The sequence below is a fragment of the Eubalaena glacialis genome, chromosome 16 (assembly GCF_028564815.1).
Source record: "Eubalaena glacialis isolate mEubGla1 chromosome 16, mEubGla1.1.hap2.+ XY, whole genome shotgun sequence".
NCBI classification, from domain to species: Eukaryota; Metazoa; Chordata; class Mammalia; order Artiodactyla; family Balaenidae; genus Eubalaena; species Eubalaena glacialis.
The window spans coordinates 83235393-83254666 of NC_083731.1; the positions used below are offsets into that span (position 1 = coordinate 83235393).

At 48.5% G+C, this 19274-nt stretch overlaps 1 protein-coding gene across 1 annotated transcript in view; it reads left to right on the top strand.

Moving 5' to 3' along the window:
* Window positions 1-1683: 1683 nt before the first annotated feature.
* The window catches only part of KATNAL1 (katanin catalytic subunit A1 like 1), a 170482-nt gene continuing 152891 nt past the window's right edge, over window positions 1684-19274 (top strand). The window contains exon 1 of the mRNA XM_061170675.1: window positions 1684-1729. The gene's annotated coding sequence lies outside the window, so the exon portion shown is untranslated. The remainder of the gene's footprint in view (window positions 1730-19274) is intronic.

Genomic DNA, 19274 nt, shown 5'->3' on the forward strand with positions numbered 1-19274 from the left:
AGCACAAAATATCAGTGTGGAGGGATTCCAAGTGCCTCCTAGCTAATCTCTGCAGCACTGCCTTACTCCCACAGTCCTGAAGCAGGCCCAGAGCAGAGAGATACGGCCTGAAAGTGTGTCATGGGAATTTGTGACTGTTTCTCTGGCTACGCGATGAGATTTTTGCTGCCTAGAAACGTCGGAGGTTGGAACCACACAGCTAGTGTTCTGTTAACCTAATATGTAGAAAAGAAAGTCTTTCCTGGAAGTCTGAATTTTTAAAACTTATTTCAAAAAGTGAACAAGAAAGCCCAAACATAATTTCAGCACATTAAAACAACAGCAGCAGAAACTGAGCTATATGAAAGCTATATAAAGAGTGAACCTTGGGAATTCCTTGGCGATCCAGTGGTTAGGGCTCTGTGTGCTCTCAGTGCCGAGGGCCCGGGTTCAGTCCCTGGTCTGGGAACTAGGATCCCACAAGCCGCGGGGTGCAGCCAAAAAACAAACAAACAAACAAATTTTAAAATATAAATAAATAAAGAGTGAACGTTCTTTCTCTCCCAGCATCAGCCAGATTCTAGAGCATGGTTTCATGAGATGGGAAGCAGAGTATTTGGTTGTTGAATACTAGTTCCTGAGGAACTTCCCAGGAAATGAATTTGAAGGGAAATGAGATCAGTGAAGCCAGAGCAACCCCAGGGTCAGAAATTAGGATGCTCCTGTTACTTGGTCCTGGGATATAGGACAACTGATGTTTCCCTGGGCCTCGGCACCAGATGGTGGCTTTCCTAAGGGACTCTACATCATTGGGGCTGGGCTTTGGGTCTGACCCAGCAGTGTGGGCGGGACCTCTCTCTCCTGGTCCCTCTTGTGCCCTATAGAATAGATCAGTGGAATCCAGACAACTAGCGGACCAGGGTCCCAGCCACACTGCAATTTCTTGTTTATGCTTTACCCGCCTACTGCCTGCACTGGGCTGCGAGCTCCCCAGGACACGGACACATCTTGTTCACCATTGCATCCCCAGCACCTAGCACGGCCCAGCCCCGAAGGCAGCCGTCAGTGAAGGTTTTTTGCACGTTACTGTTAAATGAAGTGAAAAGGTCCAAAAAGTTAACGCAAGCCTGCACTAACCCGCTTCGCACGGTGGCACAGACTGCGCGCTTGGGTTTGAGGGAGGGTTTTCTTCCTCTATGTGGTCTTGGATGTTCAGGTAATGGGCACCAGAAGCCCATCTGGTCACCTGAAAACTCAGTTCTTTGGCGGTGCGGGTAGTGAGGACAGGGTCTGAGTCCTTGCTCACCATTGAATCTCGGGGTACAGTGCCTGGCACCCGGAGATGACCCACGAGCACTTGTTAAAACAATAAAGTGATCGCTACTGGCCCGACTCGTGCCTACTCGGCTGCTGTTATTACCGACTAAATGGACCTCTTTCAAAAGAGGCACGTTAGGAAACGGAATCGCCCTGAAGGGCAAAGATGTTGGGGTAGCAGCCCTTTCCCTACCGCTCTCTGGGAAGGTGAGGAGAAACCTGGGACGAGACTTCCCAGGGTCACGGTCCTGCACGGACCGCCGGCCTTGGGTTGCCGAGGCGAGCGGGCGTTCCCGGCCTCGCTCATCACTCCAGAAAAGCCCCAGAACCAGAGCCGGCAGGTTGGGAGGCGAGGAAGGCATTTCCTCCCCCACGTGACAAGGTCACTGCTCCGACTCCTGCCGGATCTGCGCGGCCACCAAGTGTCTCAAAGGTGAGGACTGAAGAGCTGCGGCGGCGGCAGTGGGAGGCGCGGCTCTCCGCCCCGCCGCGCTCCCTCCCCCACGCCTCCATTTGGTGAGTTCCTAGTAGGCTCCGGAGCCAGGACGGAGACCCCTGCCGGCGGGACGCGGCGCTGCGGCTCCGCCCTCCGCCGCGCAGGCTGCGCCCCGGGAGCCAGCGAGCCGGCGAGCCGGGGAGGGTCCGCGCGGCACGGGGCGTTCGTGTCCTTGGCGAGCCAGGTCTTGATTCCACCTCCAAGGGCTCAACGTGATCTCTTCTTTGGACGCCCTCCGAAAGATTTTAAAAGACATGTGTTCCCGTGTAGGGCAGCCCAAATGTCCCCCTGCCTCGGTTCCTCTCGACGTCTCCCACCACCCAGGCCCCTCGCACCGACTGTTCCCAGAGCTCCCGGGCGGAGAGAACCCGAGAGCCGCCGTCCGCAAGCAGCGGTCCTTGAAAGGCAGAGCAAGGCCTCACTCGGTTTCTTTCAAGTTCACGGAGGCTAGCCAGACGGCTCTCGGGCAAGCAGTTGCCCACGCTCTGCTTCAGGCAGAGCCCTAAACCAGTGCCTGTACCTCTGTGTGTGTGTGCGTGCGTGTGCCCGCGCGTGTATGGGAGGGTGTGCAAGGTGAAAACGGGATGTACTAGAAATCGCAATGAGAGAAGCAAACAAACTGCAGTGAGCACAGAGGAAGAACGACTTACTATGAGCTTGGGACCTAGTTGGAGAGGCAGCGATTACCTTGCGATGGTAATCGCCACTTTCCTTGCCACCGAGTCCTAAGAGAAACAACTCCACGAAGGCTGGAGAAGAAAAAAAATCTTGGGGCTGCTGGTCTGGAGCGAATCCCCTCAGAATGAGGGAGATTTGAGTCCTTGCAAGGCAAGGGGATGGATTAGGCCTTCCATGTCGGGAAAACAGTGGCTTAGGGTGAGCTGCTCCTGGCTGGGCAGGGCAGGTGGAATAGTGCGCGCCGCCGCGGGTTCCCTGCAGTCCCGGAAGTGCAAAATGAGTCTGGAATTCCTACTTGGGATGGTTTGAGCGGTGGTTCTCAAAGCGGCATCACCCTCTCCTGGGAACTCGTTAGAAATGCAGATTTGGGGGTCCCACCCTGGACACTGAATTACAGTCTCTGGGGGTGAGCCCCAGCAATCAGTTTTTAACAAGCCCTCTAGGTGATTGTGGTGTTCTCTAAAGTTTGAGAACCCCTGGATTAGGAAATGGAGAATAAAGGAGCCGGCTGGGTGGCAGTCCCGGTGCCAGACAGTGAAAGCCGGGCTTCTTGCCAATAAGTAAGTAGGAATAAGGGTGTAACGCTGACAGGCATAGGCTGGAGGGAAGGATATCCAGTTTGTGAGGGAGAGAGTGCTGAGTAAATGTTATTTTGGTCCCGTTGATGTGAGGGCAGGACACCCACATGGAAATTCCTGGAGGCAGCGGGAAGGCAGAGCCTGGAACACAGGTGGGAGAGCCGGGGTGGGCAAACCTGTGTGGAGCCGCAACGGAAGGAGTGGGTCAGCTCACAGAGGAAATAAGCCTAGTGACATATGTTCAGATAGAACATTCACGATGTTGTACACCCATCGCCACCATCTAGGACACGGGGATGGGGGTGGGACAAAACTTACGGGGAAGAGCTGGTCAGTGAGGAAGAAGGAAAACCCAGTCAGTGCGGTGCCACTGAGGCAGAGAAAGGAAAGAGATTCAAGAAAGAACCAGTGGGAGGAGGAGAAGGTCTCAGACACGAGCTGGCCTAGGGCAGTGTTTTCTGACCCATTAGACGGCTGTGAAGCAATAAGGTTGTGAAACCAGCATTTCAAACAGTAATAGAAAATGTCAGCGTGTATCTTACATAGCAAAGATAGGGTTTCGTGAAACTTCTGTTTGATATGTTTTTTTTTGGGGGGGTTACATCATTTCTGTGTCATTCTTGCCAAAAATGTATAACGTTAGGGCAACTTGAAAAAACATCAGAGAAACCAAAATTGAGAGACTTGACAAAAAAACTGATCAATATTCTGCAAAAGCGTTAAGATCATAAAAGTCAAGAGAAGGCTGAGGCGCTGTCACAGATTCAGGGGACTGAGGAGAAATAACTAAATGCAGTTCGGGATCCTGGATAGGATCCCAGAACAGAAAAGGGACATTAGTTGAAAACTGGGGCCTTTAGTTTGGATAACAGTATTGCACTGATGTTAACTTCCGGGTTTTGTTATTGGCTCTCTCACATCGGTCCCCAACAAGAGTTCTCCTGGCTGGTGTTGTTTGAGCCAATAAAACAAGACCCCGTTCAGTTCAGATGCTGTGGAAAATTTTATTCTGTGATCGAGGAACGTGGAGGTGGGAGCTCAGGCTCTAGAGGATGTGCTCCCGGGACAGGCCGTGGGCGGGGCTGCTTTATAAGGTCTCCGGCAGCAGGGAGGGGGCGGGGTTATTGCAGGACAGGCGCATGCGCAGCTGTGCTGCTCCAGCTCCGGATCCAGTGCTGGGTGCAGCCTCTCTGCGCTCGGCCCGATTCCGCCATCTTGAATCGCGGTGTCTTGTGGGTTGCTTTTGCACACGGCCTGCAGCTGAAGTGTCTGATGGGGCAGTCCTGCGCTGGGAACCCTAATGCGACTCGTTAGGTGCGACGCCTCTGCACGTGGCCCCCTACAGGCAAGTGAAACTACACTAAGCGCAAAAGAAGAGTTTAGACTTTATCACCTAGATGCCATCTTGTTTTCCCCAGGGACCCCAGTAGGCTTTGCGAGCGACGGTTTTGACAATTGCAGTATGGGTCTGTAAGATGTTAACACTCGGGGAAGCTGGATGAGGAGCTCTTAGTCTGTACTGGCTGCTATAACAAAATGCCACAGACGGGGTGGCTTATAAACAACAGACATTTCTTTCTTACCATTTTGGAGGTTGGAAATGCAAAATCATGGTGCCGACAGTCTGTGGTGACAACCCGCTTCCTGGTTCATAAATGCTGCCTTCTTGCTGTGTCTTAGGGGCGATAGGGAGCTCTCGAGCCTCTTTTATAAGGTACTAGTTTCATGCATGAGGGTCCCAGCCTCATGACCTAAGCATCTCCCCAAACCTCACCTCCTAATACCATCACATTGGGCAATAGGGTTTCAACATACGAATTTGGGGGGTCGGGGGGACACCGCATTCAGATCATAAAAAGGGATATAAGGAAATCTCTGTACCATTTTTGCAACTGTTCTGTGAGTCTAAAATTAGTTCAAAATAAAAAGTTTAAAAAGTACAAAATGTATTTTTGTAGATGTGAGCAGGGAAGGGGTTCATGATACAAACTATGATGAGTAAGTTTGAGATCCCCACTGTCTTCTGGGGTGTGGAGGGCATGTGGACCAGGCAGTGAGGGAGCGCTCCTGGAGCTGAGGTCCCAGGAGGTTTTTTGGGTGCCATGGGGGAGGATGAGAAGCTGCAGGGCATGGGTGTGGTCAGAGAGGGGGCTGGGATTATCACAGTGTCTGCAGGCAATTAGATGCAGGCCTCAGTTCTGCAGTTTGACAGAGACTGTAGATTCCAGAAGAGAGAGGAACTCCGACCCGAGGAGGTTTGAGAGCTGGGTGGGAACAGTGGATGTCTGGATGTTGCAGTGCTATCCTGTTATAACCTACAACAGTCCTTTGGGGGAGATTACATGCCAGGAAGAGATCCCCTGTAACCCGGGGGAGGGTGCATTTGATAGTCTAGGGTCGTGTATTTTCTTTAATTTTTTTTGGCAGGGGGTTACTTAATTTTAGGTCTCTGTTTCATAATCGAAGTCCTATTTCATAATTGAAGTTTCTCTGAATCCTAAAAGCAGGTAAGTGTCCCTCTTTCACAAGGAATCCTTTAAGCAATCTGGAGGAATGAAAGGTTCTGGGAATTCAGGAGCTTCTAACCTCCCTTGCTAATGTATTGAGTTAGAGCAGTGTGGTTCCCAATTGAGGGCAATTTTGCCCCCCAGGAGACATCTGGCAATGTCTGGAGACATTTTCAATTGTCACAACTCTGTGTGTGTGTGTATGTGTGTGTGTTACTGGCATTTAGTGGGTAGAGGCCAGGGTTGCTGCTAAACGCCCTACAGCGCACGAGACGCCACTCCACCCCACAACAGAAAATGATCCAGTCTCAAATGTCAACAGTGCCAAGGCTGAGAAACAGTGAGTTACAGGAGATGAAGATCTGAGTTCTGTTTATGGTCAGGAAAAGCTGCCGGGGTGCTTTTCACAAAAGAAGGGTATTAAATTTCATTTCTTGGCTTGATTTCAAGTGGATAATTATAACCTGCCTACCTAAAATTTACACTTTAATTTTCAGTGGTTATCTTTCTTCAGTTCCTGCTTAAACAGGCTTAGTGTGGCTGTATTCTTGACAACAGGGCAATATTCTGTGCCTGACTCGGTTACAGGTCAACAGGGGGTGAAACGAGGGGTCTGTGAAGTGATTTGAAACCTTTGGGAGATGAAAAGCACTAAAACAAGAAACTTGGGACATTATCATTATTAATTATTAGTAATATTACAGTACTCATTCAGCCACTCTCAGGATTCCCATGGGATTCCTGTGAGCACTGAGGTCAAAATCAGATTCCTGACCTTCGGTCTAACCAAACACTGCCCAGAATTAATCTGTTATGGTTAAAAGCAGGGAGCTCTCCCTCTGCAGGGCCCTGCTGCCTGCTCCCAGCATTTGGGAGAGGCTCTGCATTGGCAACATCCAGCTTCAAAGCAAATCTTCAATCTTCTATTTGTACTCGCTGTTCCCATATTTAGAACAGAGCAGCACATACTTGTCTATTGCTTCAAGGCAAGAGCAAATTCTGAAGGTATTAAATCGAGTCTCACTGCAAGCAAACAAGAGAGGCCAGAAAAAAAGGGCAAGGCTTTGCTTCTACTTTTCCTAACGTTTTAAAGATGATAATAATTCAGGGTGGCAAAATTTAAAATCGGAAGTCAGGCTGTCAACTCTTTGACAAACCAAATGATTACCTTTTTATAAACCACACAGATTAGTTCATGAAACCTGATTTGGCTTTTTTTTTTTTTTTTTTTTTTAAAAAACAGTACTTCAATGTTAAGCAAGCCCAGACAGCTACAGACAGGTATGAAAGGAGCTGGGTTTTCCTTTGTAAGGTGTCTTTTTCTTGTTGTTGTTGTTCATTGTCTTTAGGATTTCTGTCTTTAGAAGTATAGTGCCAATCTCATCCTTAGTAATTTGAAGTTTTGGCAAAGTGTGACTTTTGGGATTTTGAATGGTGATGTAGGTTGCTTCTCTGCTTGACATATCTTTAAGTAGGTTTGGAATGGAGACTCCTGGCATGATTCTTCCTTAAAAAATCCATATCATTTCATAGTACAAGTGTTGCTTTTTATATATGGACAAAATGCCACTGACTTTAATTTGATGTTTGGTAGCTGACTCATGCTCACCCTCTTGCCTAGGCCCTTAAAAACATGCATTTAAAGGTGTTAGCTGAGAGGAGAGGCAGAACTTTTAGCTACAGGGCAAAGTCTGTCTTTGCAAAACGAACTGATGTGTCCCAGACAAAACCTCAGACTCTGACTCCTGGTGGGAATGATCTAACCATAATAAGTGTTAATATTTATTGGCTATTTAGTATGTGCCAATCTGAGTCCTGAATTTTCCTGTGCAATGACTCATTTAACCCTTGCCACAGTTTTTTTAAGGTAGGTGCTACTTATTGCCTCTATTATATAGCTGAGGAAACTGAGGCTTAGGGAGGTCAGAAAGACTCCACTAGAATTTGAAACGAGCCATCTGTCTCTAGGGCCCTTGCCCTTTCCCCCCCCCCCCCAAAAAATGATCTAAAAAACATGAAATATATTGGCATGTGATAATTATATAGTTTGCGATAATTATATAAATGTTGCATTACCTCTTTGCTCAGGAGGCATGATGGTAACCAGAATCCTGGAAGTTGTCTGTTTACAAAGAGTAGATTTGGACACGGCTGGACACACTCCAACACAGTGTGAACAGAGGGCCTCTTGGAGCAAATGTGGTGCCCCAAGAGATCAGCTCAGTTTCTTTTCCTTCTTCCCAAGATGAATTTAGGTGGTGGGATGTTTTAGTTTTTCTTTTCAAGGGGCTTTTCTTTTTCTACACTTTTCCTGAACACGATGCAGTCGATACCCTTTTGAAGTTTGATTGCGCCTCTGGCGCTGCATTGCACAAAGCATTTTCATCATGGCCGTGTTTCTGGAAGCTAAGTGCTTGGCAGGAACGACATATTTATCTTGGAGTTGAGACTTGAGAAGCGAGTTCCACCCCTGAACAAGGCCTGAGATATATCACCTCCCCACCTGGGATTCCAACCTCAGGTACATAAGGGAGCCTACAGTAAAATTTAAGAGTAAAGGGAACAAGAAACCATTTTCCATTAATTTAGATGAAAGCTGATGAGGTAAAGTACAACCATCTATCATTTCTGCGGGGTTTTAGTACTAGTATGTCCCCCGCTGCCTCCCTATGCCCTGTAGGGGTTGCAGAAGAGTAGTTGGCAAGTCACCACTTTCAACAATGTGTATTCAGGCTTCAATATGTCCTTCCTGCATCGGGTTGAAAATGGAACACGTTGATAACATAGACAATCCTTTGCTTATAAGACATGTGGCAACTTGCTGGCATGGCCTAGGAGCCCTTTTGAAATTGGTCCCCAGCTCTCCTTTCTAGCTCTAGCACCTGCCACTCCGTCCCCTGCAGCTACACAGATGGCCTGCACCCCTTTACTCCAGATGGGGTAAAAGGCAAGTCTTGGCCACACATCAGGATTCCAAGGATTGGTTTCCTACATCCTCTGGGCTGCAACTTTGAGACTTAGAAACAAGACTAGGGTGGGTGATGTGGTCCCAGGATGACCTGCTTGGCAGACCATACCCACAAGAATTCAGTGTCATAATTTAAGGTATGTTGACTGAAAAAAAAACGCACAACATAAAAGTTGAGAATTATGTGTTGTTTTTTTTAAATTGTAGTTGATTTCCAGCATTGTGTTGAGAATTCTACTTTACTTGGTGGCCTTACTGAGGACTGTAGCCCGGGATGGCAGCCTCTCAGCCCTGAGGGACTGTTCCAGAGAAGTAAGGGAGGGGCCAGGACATTTCATGCCTCCTCCTGGTGCATCCATGTGGATGCCTCATCCTGGGATGCCTTCCTTCACTTCGTCTCTCGAATTGTACTTGTCCTTCATATCCAATCATCTTCCAGTCAGCAGCTGTCCCTGACCCAACCCTCTGATTGAGATGCCCCCTCCATGCCACTATAATACTCTGGGCTTCCCCTGGTGGCCATACACACCATGAGAGGCCTCTTTACTACCATCTACCTTTCCTACTGTATTCTTTCATTCTGGCTTATATAGTGGGGGATCAATATATTTGTTGAAAAAACGAATGACTCTTTCTTTCTGACAGCAGAGCCTGTTTGGGAAACAATTCAAGTCAGAAGGTCACTTAGTGAATATAAAAGGCCTAGGATGGGCTGAGCCAGAAATGCCCCCAATCCGTGTCTGAACACACTACCCCGTCCCATAGCCACTGCTGCTCTGCTGGGTTGTTCTAGATTCTCCGCACTCTCCATTTTTCAATGCTGTGAGCTCTGCTGGTATCAAAAGGGCCCCTGAGTAGGTGCTAATGTCTTTGACTTTAAACTTGGCCATGATTGCAGGAAGAAAGCAGGTCAAGAAGGCTCTCGTCTCTTCTTCTGAAGAAGGGATGCTGTTTCTCAGCTTGGGGTTGTGAGTCGGGCTAGACCAGCTCTGTGGGATGTTCCACCTGCAGGTTCTCCCATGGCTGCCTCTGGGCCCCAGCAGCGCTCTCTGCCTGGTTTCTGAAGGGGTGTAGGAATGCGACTGTGTTAGTGGCTGCATAGGACATGGCCATGAGGAGGAGAATTTTCCCCTTGGAGGCAGCTGTGCATGCAAGCAAAGGAGATGGCCTCCATCACCCGAGAGGAAGGAAATGGAAATGCTCTCTGCTCAAACTGTTCCCTCACTGCTCACCGCACCAAAATTCCACCATCAAACCCAAGTACCCTGCCGAGGGGCGTGTAGAACCACGAATCTATTAACCTCTCCTGACACATTAGCACTAATTAGTTGTTCAAGGATAGGTTTATTTTGACCATGTAGAAAGGCTCCTGAAAGATCTGTAAGCACAGGGAAAGTGGATCTCCCTGGGCAGTGTGAGAATCTCAGCTTGGACCATGGTCATTCTCTTGGCCGCGCTGGAGGCCTCAGCCAGGCTCCAGCTGTGTGGTCTTCTCCTCCGGTTCTGATGGATATTACTCATGACCTTCTGAGCTCTAATCAAGTGTAAATACCTTAAACTGCCATCGAAGGCCTTGGAGGCAACGGTCAGGCGTGATCAGGGACTAGTAGTGGATCAGCTCCCCCAGCTCCCTGTGTCCCCTACTCCCATCCCCCCAGGTCCCTGAGCTTCTGGGGGACACGGCCACTTCCTTTTCACTTCTCTGTTCCTCACAGCATTCAACTCAGTTATTTGGCATTTAGGTGTCCATGTGTGTTTGCAAACTGAATTGAATGCAGCAACGCGGATTGTGTTAGCTGGATAAACCATTACCCTCACCTTCCCCCAGAGATATGGGAACTTGGGTAAGTTTCATATTTAAGTTAGAGTGTCTGTCAGTGGTGGGCCCACAAGAAGGGCTACACGGCCTGGAATTTTCCAGACAGCTTTGGATTGAAATAATCTATCTTGCTCTCTGCCTGAGTAAACTATACAAATCTTATACCAGAAGTTCCTAATTTGGGACTTGGAAAATATGACTGCTGTATCTGTGGGATATCCAGAATAACAATAATAATAATGGCACCCAATATACCAAACGTTTGTTAATGATAAACACAGAGCTAAGTAAGCACTCTTGCTTGACAACCAAACGAGGCCGGTAGGTGAGACAGGTTAAGGTAGTATCTTTACTTATGGCTTCGTCATCCATACGTTTTTTCATAATGACTTTTCTGCCTACATGAGGTCTGACTTGACGAAGGAGGAAGCAGGGGCCAAGCCTGCTGGAGAGTTGCAGCAGAAGGCTTCCGTTCCCGACCCACTGGCAGGTTTATGGATGACTCACGGCGACGGTCAGCCATCAATACAGACAATTCTTGGCTATTCTAACCACCAGCTTAACTTCTTCCAAGGAGGCCTGTGGCTTTTCCACGTGAGGGCTATCCTTCTTTTCAAGCAGCTCAAAAGACCCTGTTTACTTAGAATTATTAAGTACAATCTTTATAGAAGGATAGAATATTGTTTATGGTTTCTGGTAACATGCACTATTCTACTGTATGTTAAGTCATAAAGCCAAGGCAGAGAGCACTTAAAACATGCAGTCTACAATCTCTGCTCTCATGCTTCCTGGGATCTCCTTCTCTCATGTCCTTTGAAGCCCAGCTTCTGTGCTAATACTCCATCAGGTATTTCCCAAAACTTTCCACAAAATCTGTCTATTAATAGGTGAGAGAAAATTAACAGTGTGGGCAAGAAAATTTATCTTAAATCTTTTTTTTTTTTTTTTGGCTGCGTTGGGTCTTCGTTGCTGAGCGCGGGCTTTCTCTAGTTGCGGCGAGCGGGGGCTACTCTTTGTTGCCGTGCGCAGGCTTCTCATTGTGGTGGCTTCTCTTGTTGTGGAGCACGGGCTCTAGGCACGCGGGCTCAGTAGTCGCAACACGCAGGCTCAGTAGTTGCGGCGCACGGGCTTAGTTGCTCTGCGGCATGTGGAATCTTCCTGGACCAGGGATCGAACCTGTGTCCCCTGCATTGGCAGGTGGATTCTTAACCACTGTGCCACCAGGGAAGTTGCTATCTTAAATCTATAACGTTTTCCACTGGAGGGGTTGGGCGGGTGGAGCTTAATCCTTAATCTTCCTTCTTATATGCTACCATTTCTCTTGCTAGCAAATCAGATCAATGGGCTGGAGGGGCTGCGGGAGGTGAGGATGGCCTGATGAAAGGGAGTTCTCAACCTCTAAGGACTGTAGGCAGTGTAGAACCAAGGCTAAAGGACAAGAGAGAGAGCATGACAGCCCATGTGTCCACTTTTTTACTCCATCTCCTTGGACATCAAAAGGGATGGATGTGGGTAATTCTCACAGATTCTGCTGATACGCAGGACACAACTTCCAGGACAAAGATTGTCTGAGATCACCTGAAACTCCAAAAAATGTTTAGGTGATACTCTGATACTATTTTTAAAAATTATTTCTATTGTGGTAAAGTATACATCACAGAAAATTTAACATTTTAACATTTTTAAGTGTACACCTCAGTGGCAGTGAGTACATTCACACTGTTGTAAATCACCACCATCCATCTCCAGGACTTTTTCATCTTCCTAAACTGAAACTCGGCACACATTAAACACTAACTCACCATTTTCCCCCTCCCCCCAACCCCTGGCAACTGCCATTCTACTTTCTGTTTCTATGAATTTGACTCTTAAGTAATCCCTATGAGTGGAATTGTATTTGTCCTTTTGTGACTGGCTTATTTCACTTAGCATAATGTTCTGAAGGTTCATCCATGTTTAGTATGTGACAGGATTTCCTTCTTTTTTAAGGCTGAATAATATTCCATTGTATATGTATACCACATTTTCTTCATCTATGGACATGTGGGTTGCTTCCACCTTTTAACTATTGTGAATAATGCTGCTACAAACATGGGTGTGCAAATAATGTGTTTGAGTCCTTGCTTTCAATTTTTGTGGGTGTATACCCAGAAGTGGGTTTGCTGGATCATATAGTAATTCTAGGGTTAATTTTTTGAGGAACTGCCATATTGTTTTCCACAGTGGCTGCACTGTCGTGACACGATTCGTAGTACAGGGATTTGCAAGAGGTGAGCCTGGAGAGGACATGAATTTTACTCTTTGATTTTCCAAGGACTTGCTGATGCTGGGGGTGTCACCATGTTTCTGCCTTAGGTTCCCCATCTGCAGAAGGAAGATGGCAGCTACTCTTCCTCTCAGGAAAACCAGGGCCTGTGGGAAGTGTTGTTGAGATAGACTGGGAGAAGAAATGTGGTTTAAAATACCCTGAGTTCCCAGGCCCAGAGCCTGTGTCCTCTCTTCTTCTGCTGCACAGGTCAGGGTTGGGTGGCTAAGGTCTGACATCTGTACTGCTTATCAGACATGGATATCAAGGACCTTCTCTGAGGTGATGCAGACAGTTGCACCTGCATTTCTGACTTTTGTTTAAGCTTGCCATCTTCCTTTTCCTTTGATGTGGTATACAGTCGCCCCTTCGTATTCGTGGGGGATTGGTTCCAGGACGCCAAGTATACCAAAATCTTATATAAAATAGTGCAGTATTTTCATATAACCTACACATATCATCCTGTACACTTTACATCATCTCTAGATTACTTATAATACCCAATACAATGTAAACAGTTGTGAATGCTATGTAAATAGCTGCTGGTGTGCAGCAAATTCAACTTTTGCTTTTTGGAACTTTCTGGAAAATTCTGTGTGTGTGAATATTTTGGATACACAGTTGGTTAAATCCAAGGATGCGGAACCCGCAGATATGGAGGGCTGACTGTACAGTTCTAGAGAAGAGTGTTTACTGAGTGTCCATCAGAATGCAGTCAGGATCTCATTAAGAAGGTAATAGCTCATCCTTTCCTTCAGTTTCTCACTCCTATTCTCTGGCCAGTGGTTTTTCTGGATGTCAGAGCACTTTGAGAACACACTTGCGCTCTCTGATCCACGTCCGATCTGACAAGTTGGGAGGCTCATGCCCACCCCTCACGGAGGAGCGCCAGCAGTCCTGGCATCCTGTCCTTTGGAAGCCTGCCCGAAGCCGCACCGTGGCCCCCTGGCACTCCAGACCCGCTGGCCTCTCACGCAGCTCCTGCCAGAGTTGCTCAGGTGCCCTCTGAAGGAGGGCTGTCTCTCCGGGCAATGCTTTGATTACAGCTCATGGAGCGATCACTCCCCAGAAGCTCTGCTGTATTTTTAGTCCCGCTGCCAGCAGCAGTGAGACGTCTACACAGACTCTTGACCGTGTAGGATGAGCAACGGGAGAGAAGGCTCCTCAGTGCCGACTTAGAAGGTGTCTAAGAGACAGGATCCCACCAACCTGTCAGCAAAGATGTAGCTCTTATTTCCAAAGCATCCGTTGGCGAATGAGTTAGTCCTTAACGGCCAGTAGAGAAGGGGCCCTCGTGGTCGGAGCCCCAGGGGTATAGCAGGAGGAGGTCTCACAGGCCGGCCCCCTCCCCCGCCTCCTGGCCAGAGCCGGCCTCCTGGGCTTGGCCTCTTGGAGATAACTCTGCCTTACGGGGGCCCGGCTCCGGGCAGCAGGGAGCTGTCTCCCTTGCTCGCTCCTGCTTCCTCAGCACCTGGAATTGCGCCAGGCGGAGGAGTCACTCCGTCAACATTTGTGGAGTTCGTGGATCCGTAGCTGAAACCCGGCCTGAGCTGGGAAGGGCTCGCTCGCCTCTTGTTCTAGAACAGGCGCTGGTGGGAAAGTGACTGTGGTTCTCCTTTGCAGTTCCATCCAGAGGAGGCCCTGGGCTGTACATAACCAAGGTCATTGTTCCTCCCCTATCTTTCTCCTGTAATTGAGTCATCACTGAAGCCTGTGCTAGAGACAAGAGAAAGCAGAATGAGCACAGTAAGGGCGGCACCTTCCGGGCGGGGGAGGGGGCCATTTGGAGGCAAATCTGCATATGTTTGCATACACACATCTACACCGAACCTGCAGAGGGACGCCCGGCTCTTTCCACCTACAAAAGACTAATCGTTCTGCTCTCTCCTTTGCAGGATGTGCTGAATCAAAATTGAATTGCTAAGGTTCTAGAAATCTTCGGGGGAAAACACGAGATGAACATGTCGTTTAAATTTTAAATTTTCAAATGTCATTTTTAGTTTCCATTTTTTATAAATAGAGAAGAGCACATTTTGAAGACTTTCCAGGGAGGGAGAAAGGCAAATAGTCAATCCTGAATCTTCAGCTGAGAGGGGGATTGGGTCGCCTCTTTGCTGCGTTATCTGTGTGCTATGCAGCCGTCCCATCTTATCCCAGCGAGAGGGCGAACGTGGCTTGGAGAAATTGGGTGTCATCCTTCTCCAGGATCATCATACATTTTCCGAGGGGAAAATGGACTCTCACTTTGGAAAACATAAAACCGCGTTTGTTCTGTGTTCTTTAGGAAACGCCTCCCTGCGCCGCGGCGGAGCGAGGCCGGGCGGCGAGAGCTGCGAGCCCGGCGGGGCCGCGCGTTGGGTAACCCGCCCGGGAATCACGTTGCCCACGTTGACCCGATGAGCTCCCCAGGCTTTTCGTGCAGTAATAAGCTTGATCTTTTTATTCAGCTACAAGGAACAACCACAGTCGGCTCCAAGTCACGTGTCCTGGTCACGTGGTGCCGAGACACGAGAAACCGGCTGGCAATCATTAACTAATGCTTACTTCCGGGGAGAAAAATGAAGGTTTTAATGGCACGAACTCTCTTTTTATAAAAACAACCAGGACTGCAATCGAAGGTAGACAGGGTGGGTGGGGTGACTTTCTGTTGCGAAGTGCTTTCCAAGGAAAGGAAAAGAGCCAACAAATACTCCGTTGGCTTTGCTCTGCTCCCAGGACTTTACAAACTCGCCCAGCGTAGCCCCCTTTTCCAAACAAGGAGGAGCGGCGGCTGCAGCTGCCGGGCCCCGAGCGGCGGGAGGCACAGGCGGATTGGGCGCTGGCCCCGCGCTCGGGAGGTGGAGGACCGCATTCTCCAGGAGCAGAAAGCCCCCTTTTCTCTTCCTTAGGACATTTGTGCTTCTGGGTGGGTGGAGTTCGGGGAGGGGTGAAGGGTGGGGAAAGGCACGGGGAGCCCGTGGGCGCTTCTGGAGTTGTCATTAAAATGAAAGCCAGCATCCAGAGTGTGGCTCCTTTAAATCTTCCTGTGGCGAGAACACAGACTGCAAGCACTCTGCCTACCTGAATGTTTCCTTGTTCAGTCGTTTGAATTTAGAAAGAAGTTCTTTCACTTTCTGGAACTTGTATAGTGTTACTTTGTGCTTTCAAAAACTGTAATTATCAAGCTGAGTTTCTTTGATTTTAGTGTAGAGGCGACAATAGTGGGAGTGAATAAGGAGTTTAGAATCTTGGCTGGAGGGAAAGGATAGCTAAATACAGATAAAAGGCCCGAGCAGAAACTGACAACGCTTTTTTTTTTAAAACCTACATGTGTTTCATTTCACATTATACATAAAGTACTTTCCAAAACACTGTGCAATACAGACTCAGCCGTAGAAGAAAATCTCGTGGTGTAGTCTGGAGCCTTATATTCATATTTTATTTAACTCTCTTCGGAAAGAACAAATACCCAAAGAATGTCCAACTTTCTAGGTTCACTGTATCACTGAAATATAATTATTTCAGGAAATTTAGTTAGGGAGTTTAGTTGTCTCCCTCTTCACCTTTGCCCCACTTTACTCTCTTCGAAAAGATAAAAATGTGTGCCCTAAAGGGGTGGATCCAGGTTTTGTAAGGCCTGAAGCTTTTACAATTTGGGAACCCTTTTGAAGAGAATAGAAAATTACAGAGAAAACTAGGTATCAAAGTATCACAAAATTCAGAAAAATACTTATTACTTGCTTGACACACCTCTAAAATCCTTTTAACCTGCATTTTGGGGTGCATCTTGTTTGACGGTCTCATGTTCTTGAAGGGAGAGAACTTTCTTGAGCAATTAATCAGTTTTACGTGTGCCTACAATTGTACAAGTTTGATGATCGGAATACTTTTCTCCTGACTAGCTTCGGGCTGGTCTCTTCTGGCTCTATTTCTCATCTTGTTTCTCCTCCCCGACCACAATACTGCTGTTGCCAAACCCTGCAGCACACACTCATATTGTGATACGACCTCTGGATCGGAGCCTTCCCATCTCCATGCTGGGGAGTCGGCACAGTGGGCCATAGGAACATTCCTGGAAACCTTCCCTACTCCAGAACAGCCTTCAGTAACTTAACTATAAATATAGTTTGTAAATTTATAAATCTATCTTAAGCCAAAGTAAAGGTATGTTTAGCTCAGGTTCCTCTTTGCCAGACCCAGAATGTCCGTGGCCACTCCAAAGTCACCCAAAAGGAGGAGGAGTATGGCCAAAGAGAAGTCAGAGGAGAAAGAGGCAGCAATCTTAAGAAATTAAGGTCATACTATCTTACCATTGCCAAGTTTACAGAAGCAAGTGACCATGAATGTGTGGCTGCGCCTCCTGCCTGGGCCCCCACCAGGGGCGGGGAAGTGAGAGTCCTGAAGTTTCATTTCATTAGCTTCGGGCTAAATCTGTTTCTAGGTACATAGTAAGTGTATCTCAGGGAGTCATTTTCTGGGTCCTAGATTCAAAAATACTTGTTTGAGGCAAGCTTGCTTATCTGGGTGTCTTGCATGGAATGATTCGTCAAGGTAAATTCCATTTAATAAAAAGCCTTGGGACTTCCCTGGTGGTCCAGTGGTTAAAACGCCATCTTGTAATGCAGGGGTCACCGGTTCGATCCCTGGTTGGGGAACTAAGATCCCACATGCCGTGGGGCAATTAAGCCCACGCACCTCAACGAAGAGCCCACACGCCGCAATGAAAGATCCCACATGTTGCTACTAAGACCCAACGCAGGCAAAAATAAATAAATGAATATTTAAAAAAAAAAAAAAAAGGAAGCCGCTGTTGGGCTCTGACTCAGCCCCTCGCAGGGTCCCTCCTCCCAGCCACACTCAGGGAAAACCAGTGCCCTTCGCATGTGCCAGTGCAGGGAGCAGGTGGGGTGGGCAGGGCATGGCACTTCCTCCGCCTGTGCTCTGCACCCAGCACCACCACATGCTTTGTTCCACACATCACACCTTGCTCCTCCGGGGGACCCTGCAAGGTGGCTGATAATTAGTCCTGCTTGCAGATGAGAGACCCAGGAGGCTCAGAGAGATTGTTTCCTGGCCGCAGTCACATGGCAAGAGCATTTCAATGTTGGAACTCAAAGCCAGGTCTGTCTGACTCCCCAGGCTGGTTCCTTCCTGGCAGAACTCTGACCTTAAACTTCTCAAGAAGTGAGTGTAACACACGTCTTGTTTTAGTTCCTTCAGCGGAGCTGTGTTTGCAGCGGTATCCGGTTATAGCTCCCCCTTCACCTGCCTCCCCTCTTGCAGAACGTGATCTCCTGGCCTGCTCACATAGTTAGGGACCAGGACTCCTGGCCAGGCCTCAGGGCCTCCTCTTCTCCTCTGACGGTCACGTTCTTCTCTGGCGTCGCCTGCCAAGGCCCCTGCAACCTTATCGATGCCACACCTCTCTCTCCCACGGATCCCCCTGAGATACACCGCAGCACAGCGGAGAGTCACCTGGTCGAATCATTTGCTTAGCTTATCCGGACAGTATTTTGAATTTGGAACGGCTTGCCAACATGTTGTTTATGGGGGAGAGGTAGCTGTGGGTTCAGACAGTCTGTAAATGCGCTAATTAGCTGGATGGAAGGAGCCCCAGAGTGAGTGGCACATGCCCCTCCCACCCTCCCAGTGAGCCGTTGTCTGACCCAGCTTCCTGACCGAGGTAGCAGTGACCCTTCGTCCTTGCCCAGCTGGACGACAGCTCAGGAGCATTGCTGCTCCTTTAGCGCGGGCTTCTCAACCTCAAGACCATTGTCATTTAGGGCTGGACGGGGGTGAGGGGGTGAGGGGGTGAGGGGGTGAGGGGGTGGGGACCCGCCCTGTGCTCTGTAGGATGATTACTGTCCTCCTGGCTGCACCCTGTAGTACCCACCCCCCAGCAGACACCCAGTTGTGACAATCAAAACTACCTTCCGACGTTGCCAAATGTCCCCTGGGGGCCACATCGCCCCTGATTGAGGGCCACTTCCTGAGCCCTGTCAGCAGACAGCTGCCATTGGCTTCCAGTTGTGTGGATTCTTAAGGCATGGGGTCAGGCCACGCAGGGAGGCGACCGCAGTGGGAGTGTCCTGAGGTCGGCCTGGGGCTCACAGGCCAGCCCTCCTGGATGAGAGTGTGAGGAGAAGGGTCATACCTCTGATGAGAGCAGCACACTCACTTCTCCACAGTTGTTTTGTTTGTTTTTGTTTTTTTAAATCCTGTCACCATGTCTATGATGCATGATGCATATTAGCGCTATTGGTGCACGGAAGAGACTGTGATTCTTTTTTTTTTTTTTGTGGCTGCACCTTGTGGCTCGTGGGATCTTAGTTTCCCAACCAGGGAGTGAACCTGGGGCCCCTGCAACTGAGGTGGTTACCCAAAAAGTTTAGCTTGGTGGTTAAAAGTTCTGCAGTCGGAGACCCAGGTTTGAGTCCCAGCGTTGCCCCTAATTAGCTGTGTGACTTTGGACAAGTTCCTTTACCTGTCACTGCCTCCGTTTCCTTGTTTGTGATCTGGGAACCATAACATCTATATTGTGGAGCGGCTCTCAGAATTCAGTGAGGCGATGTGTGTGCTTGACACATAGTAAGCGACTCAACAATGTAACCCTTTTTAAAATTTCTGAACCCATCTTTGATTTTTTTT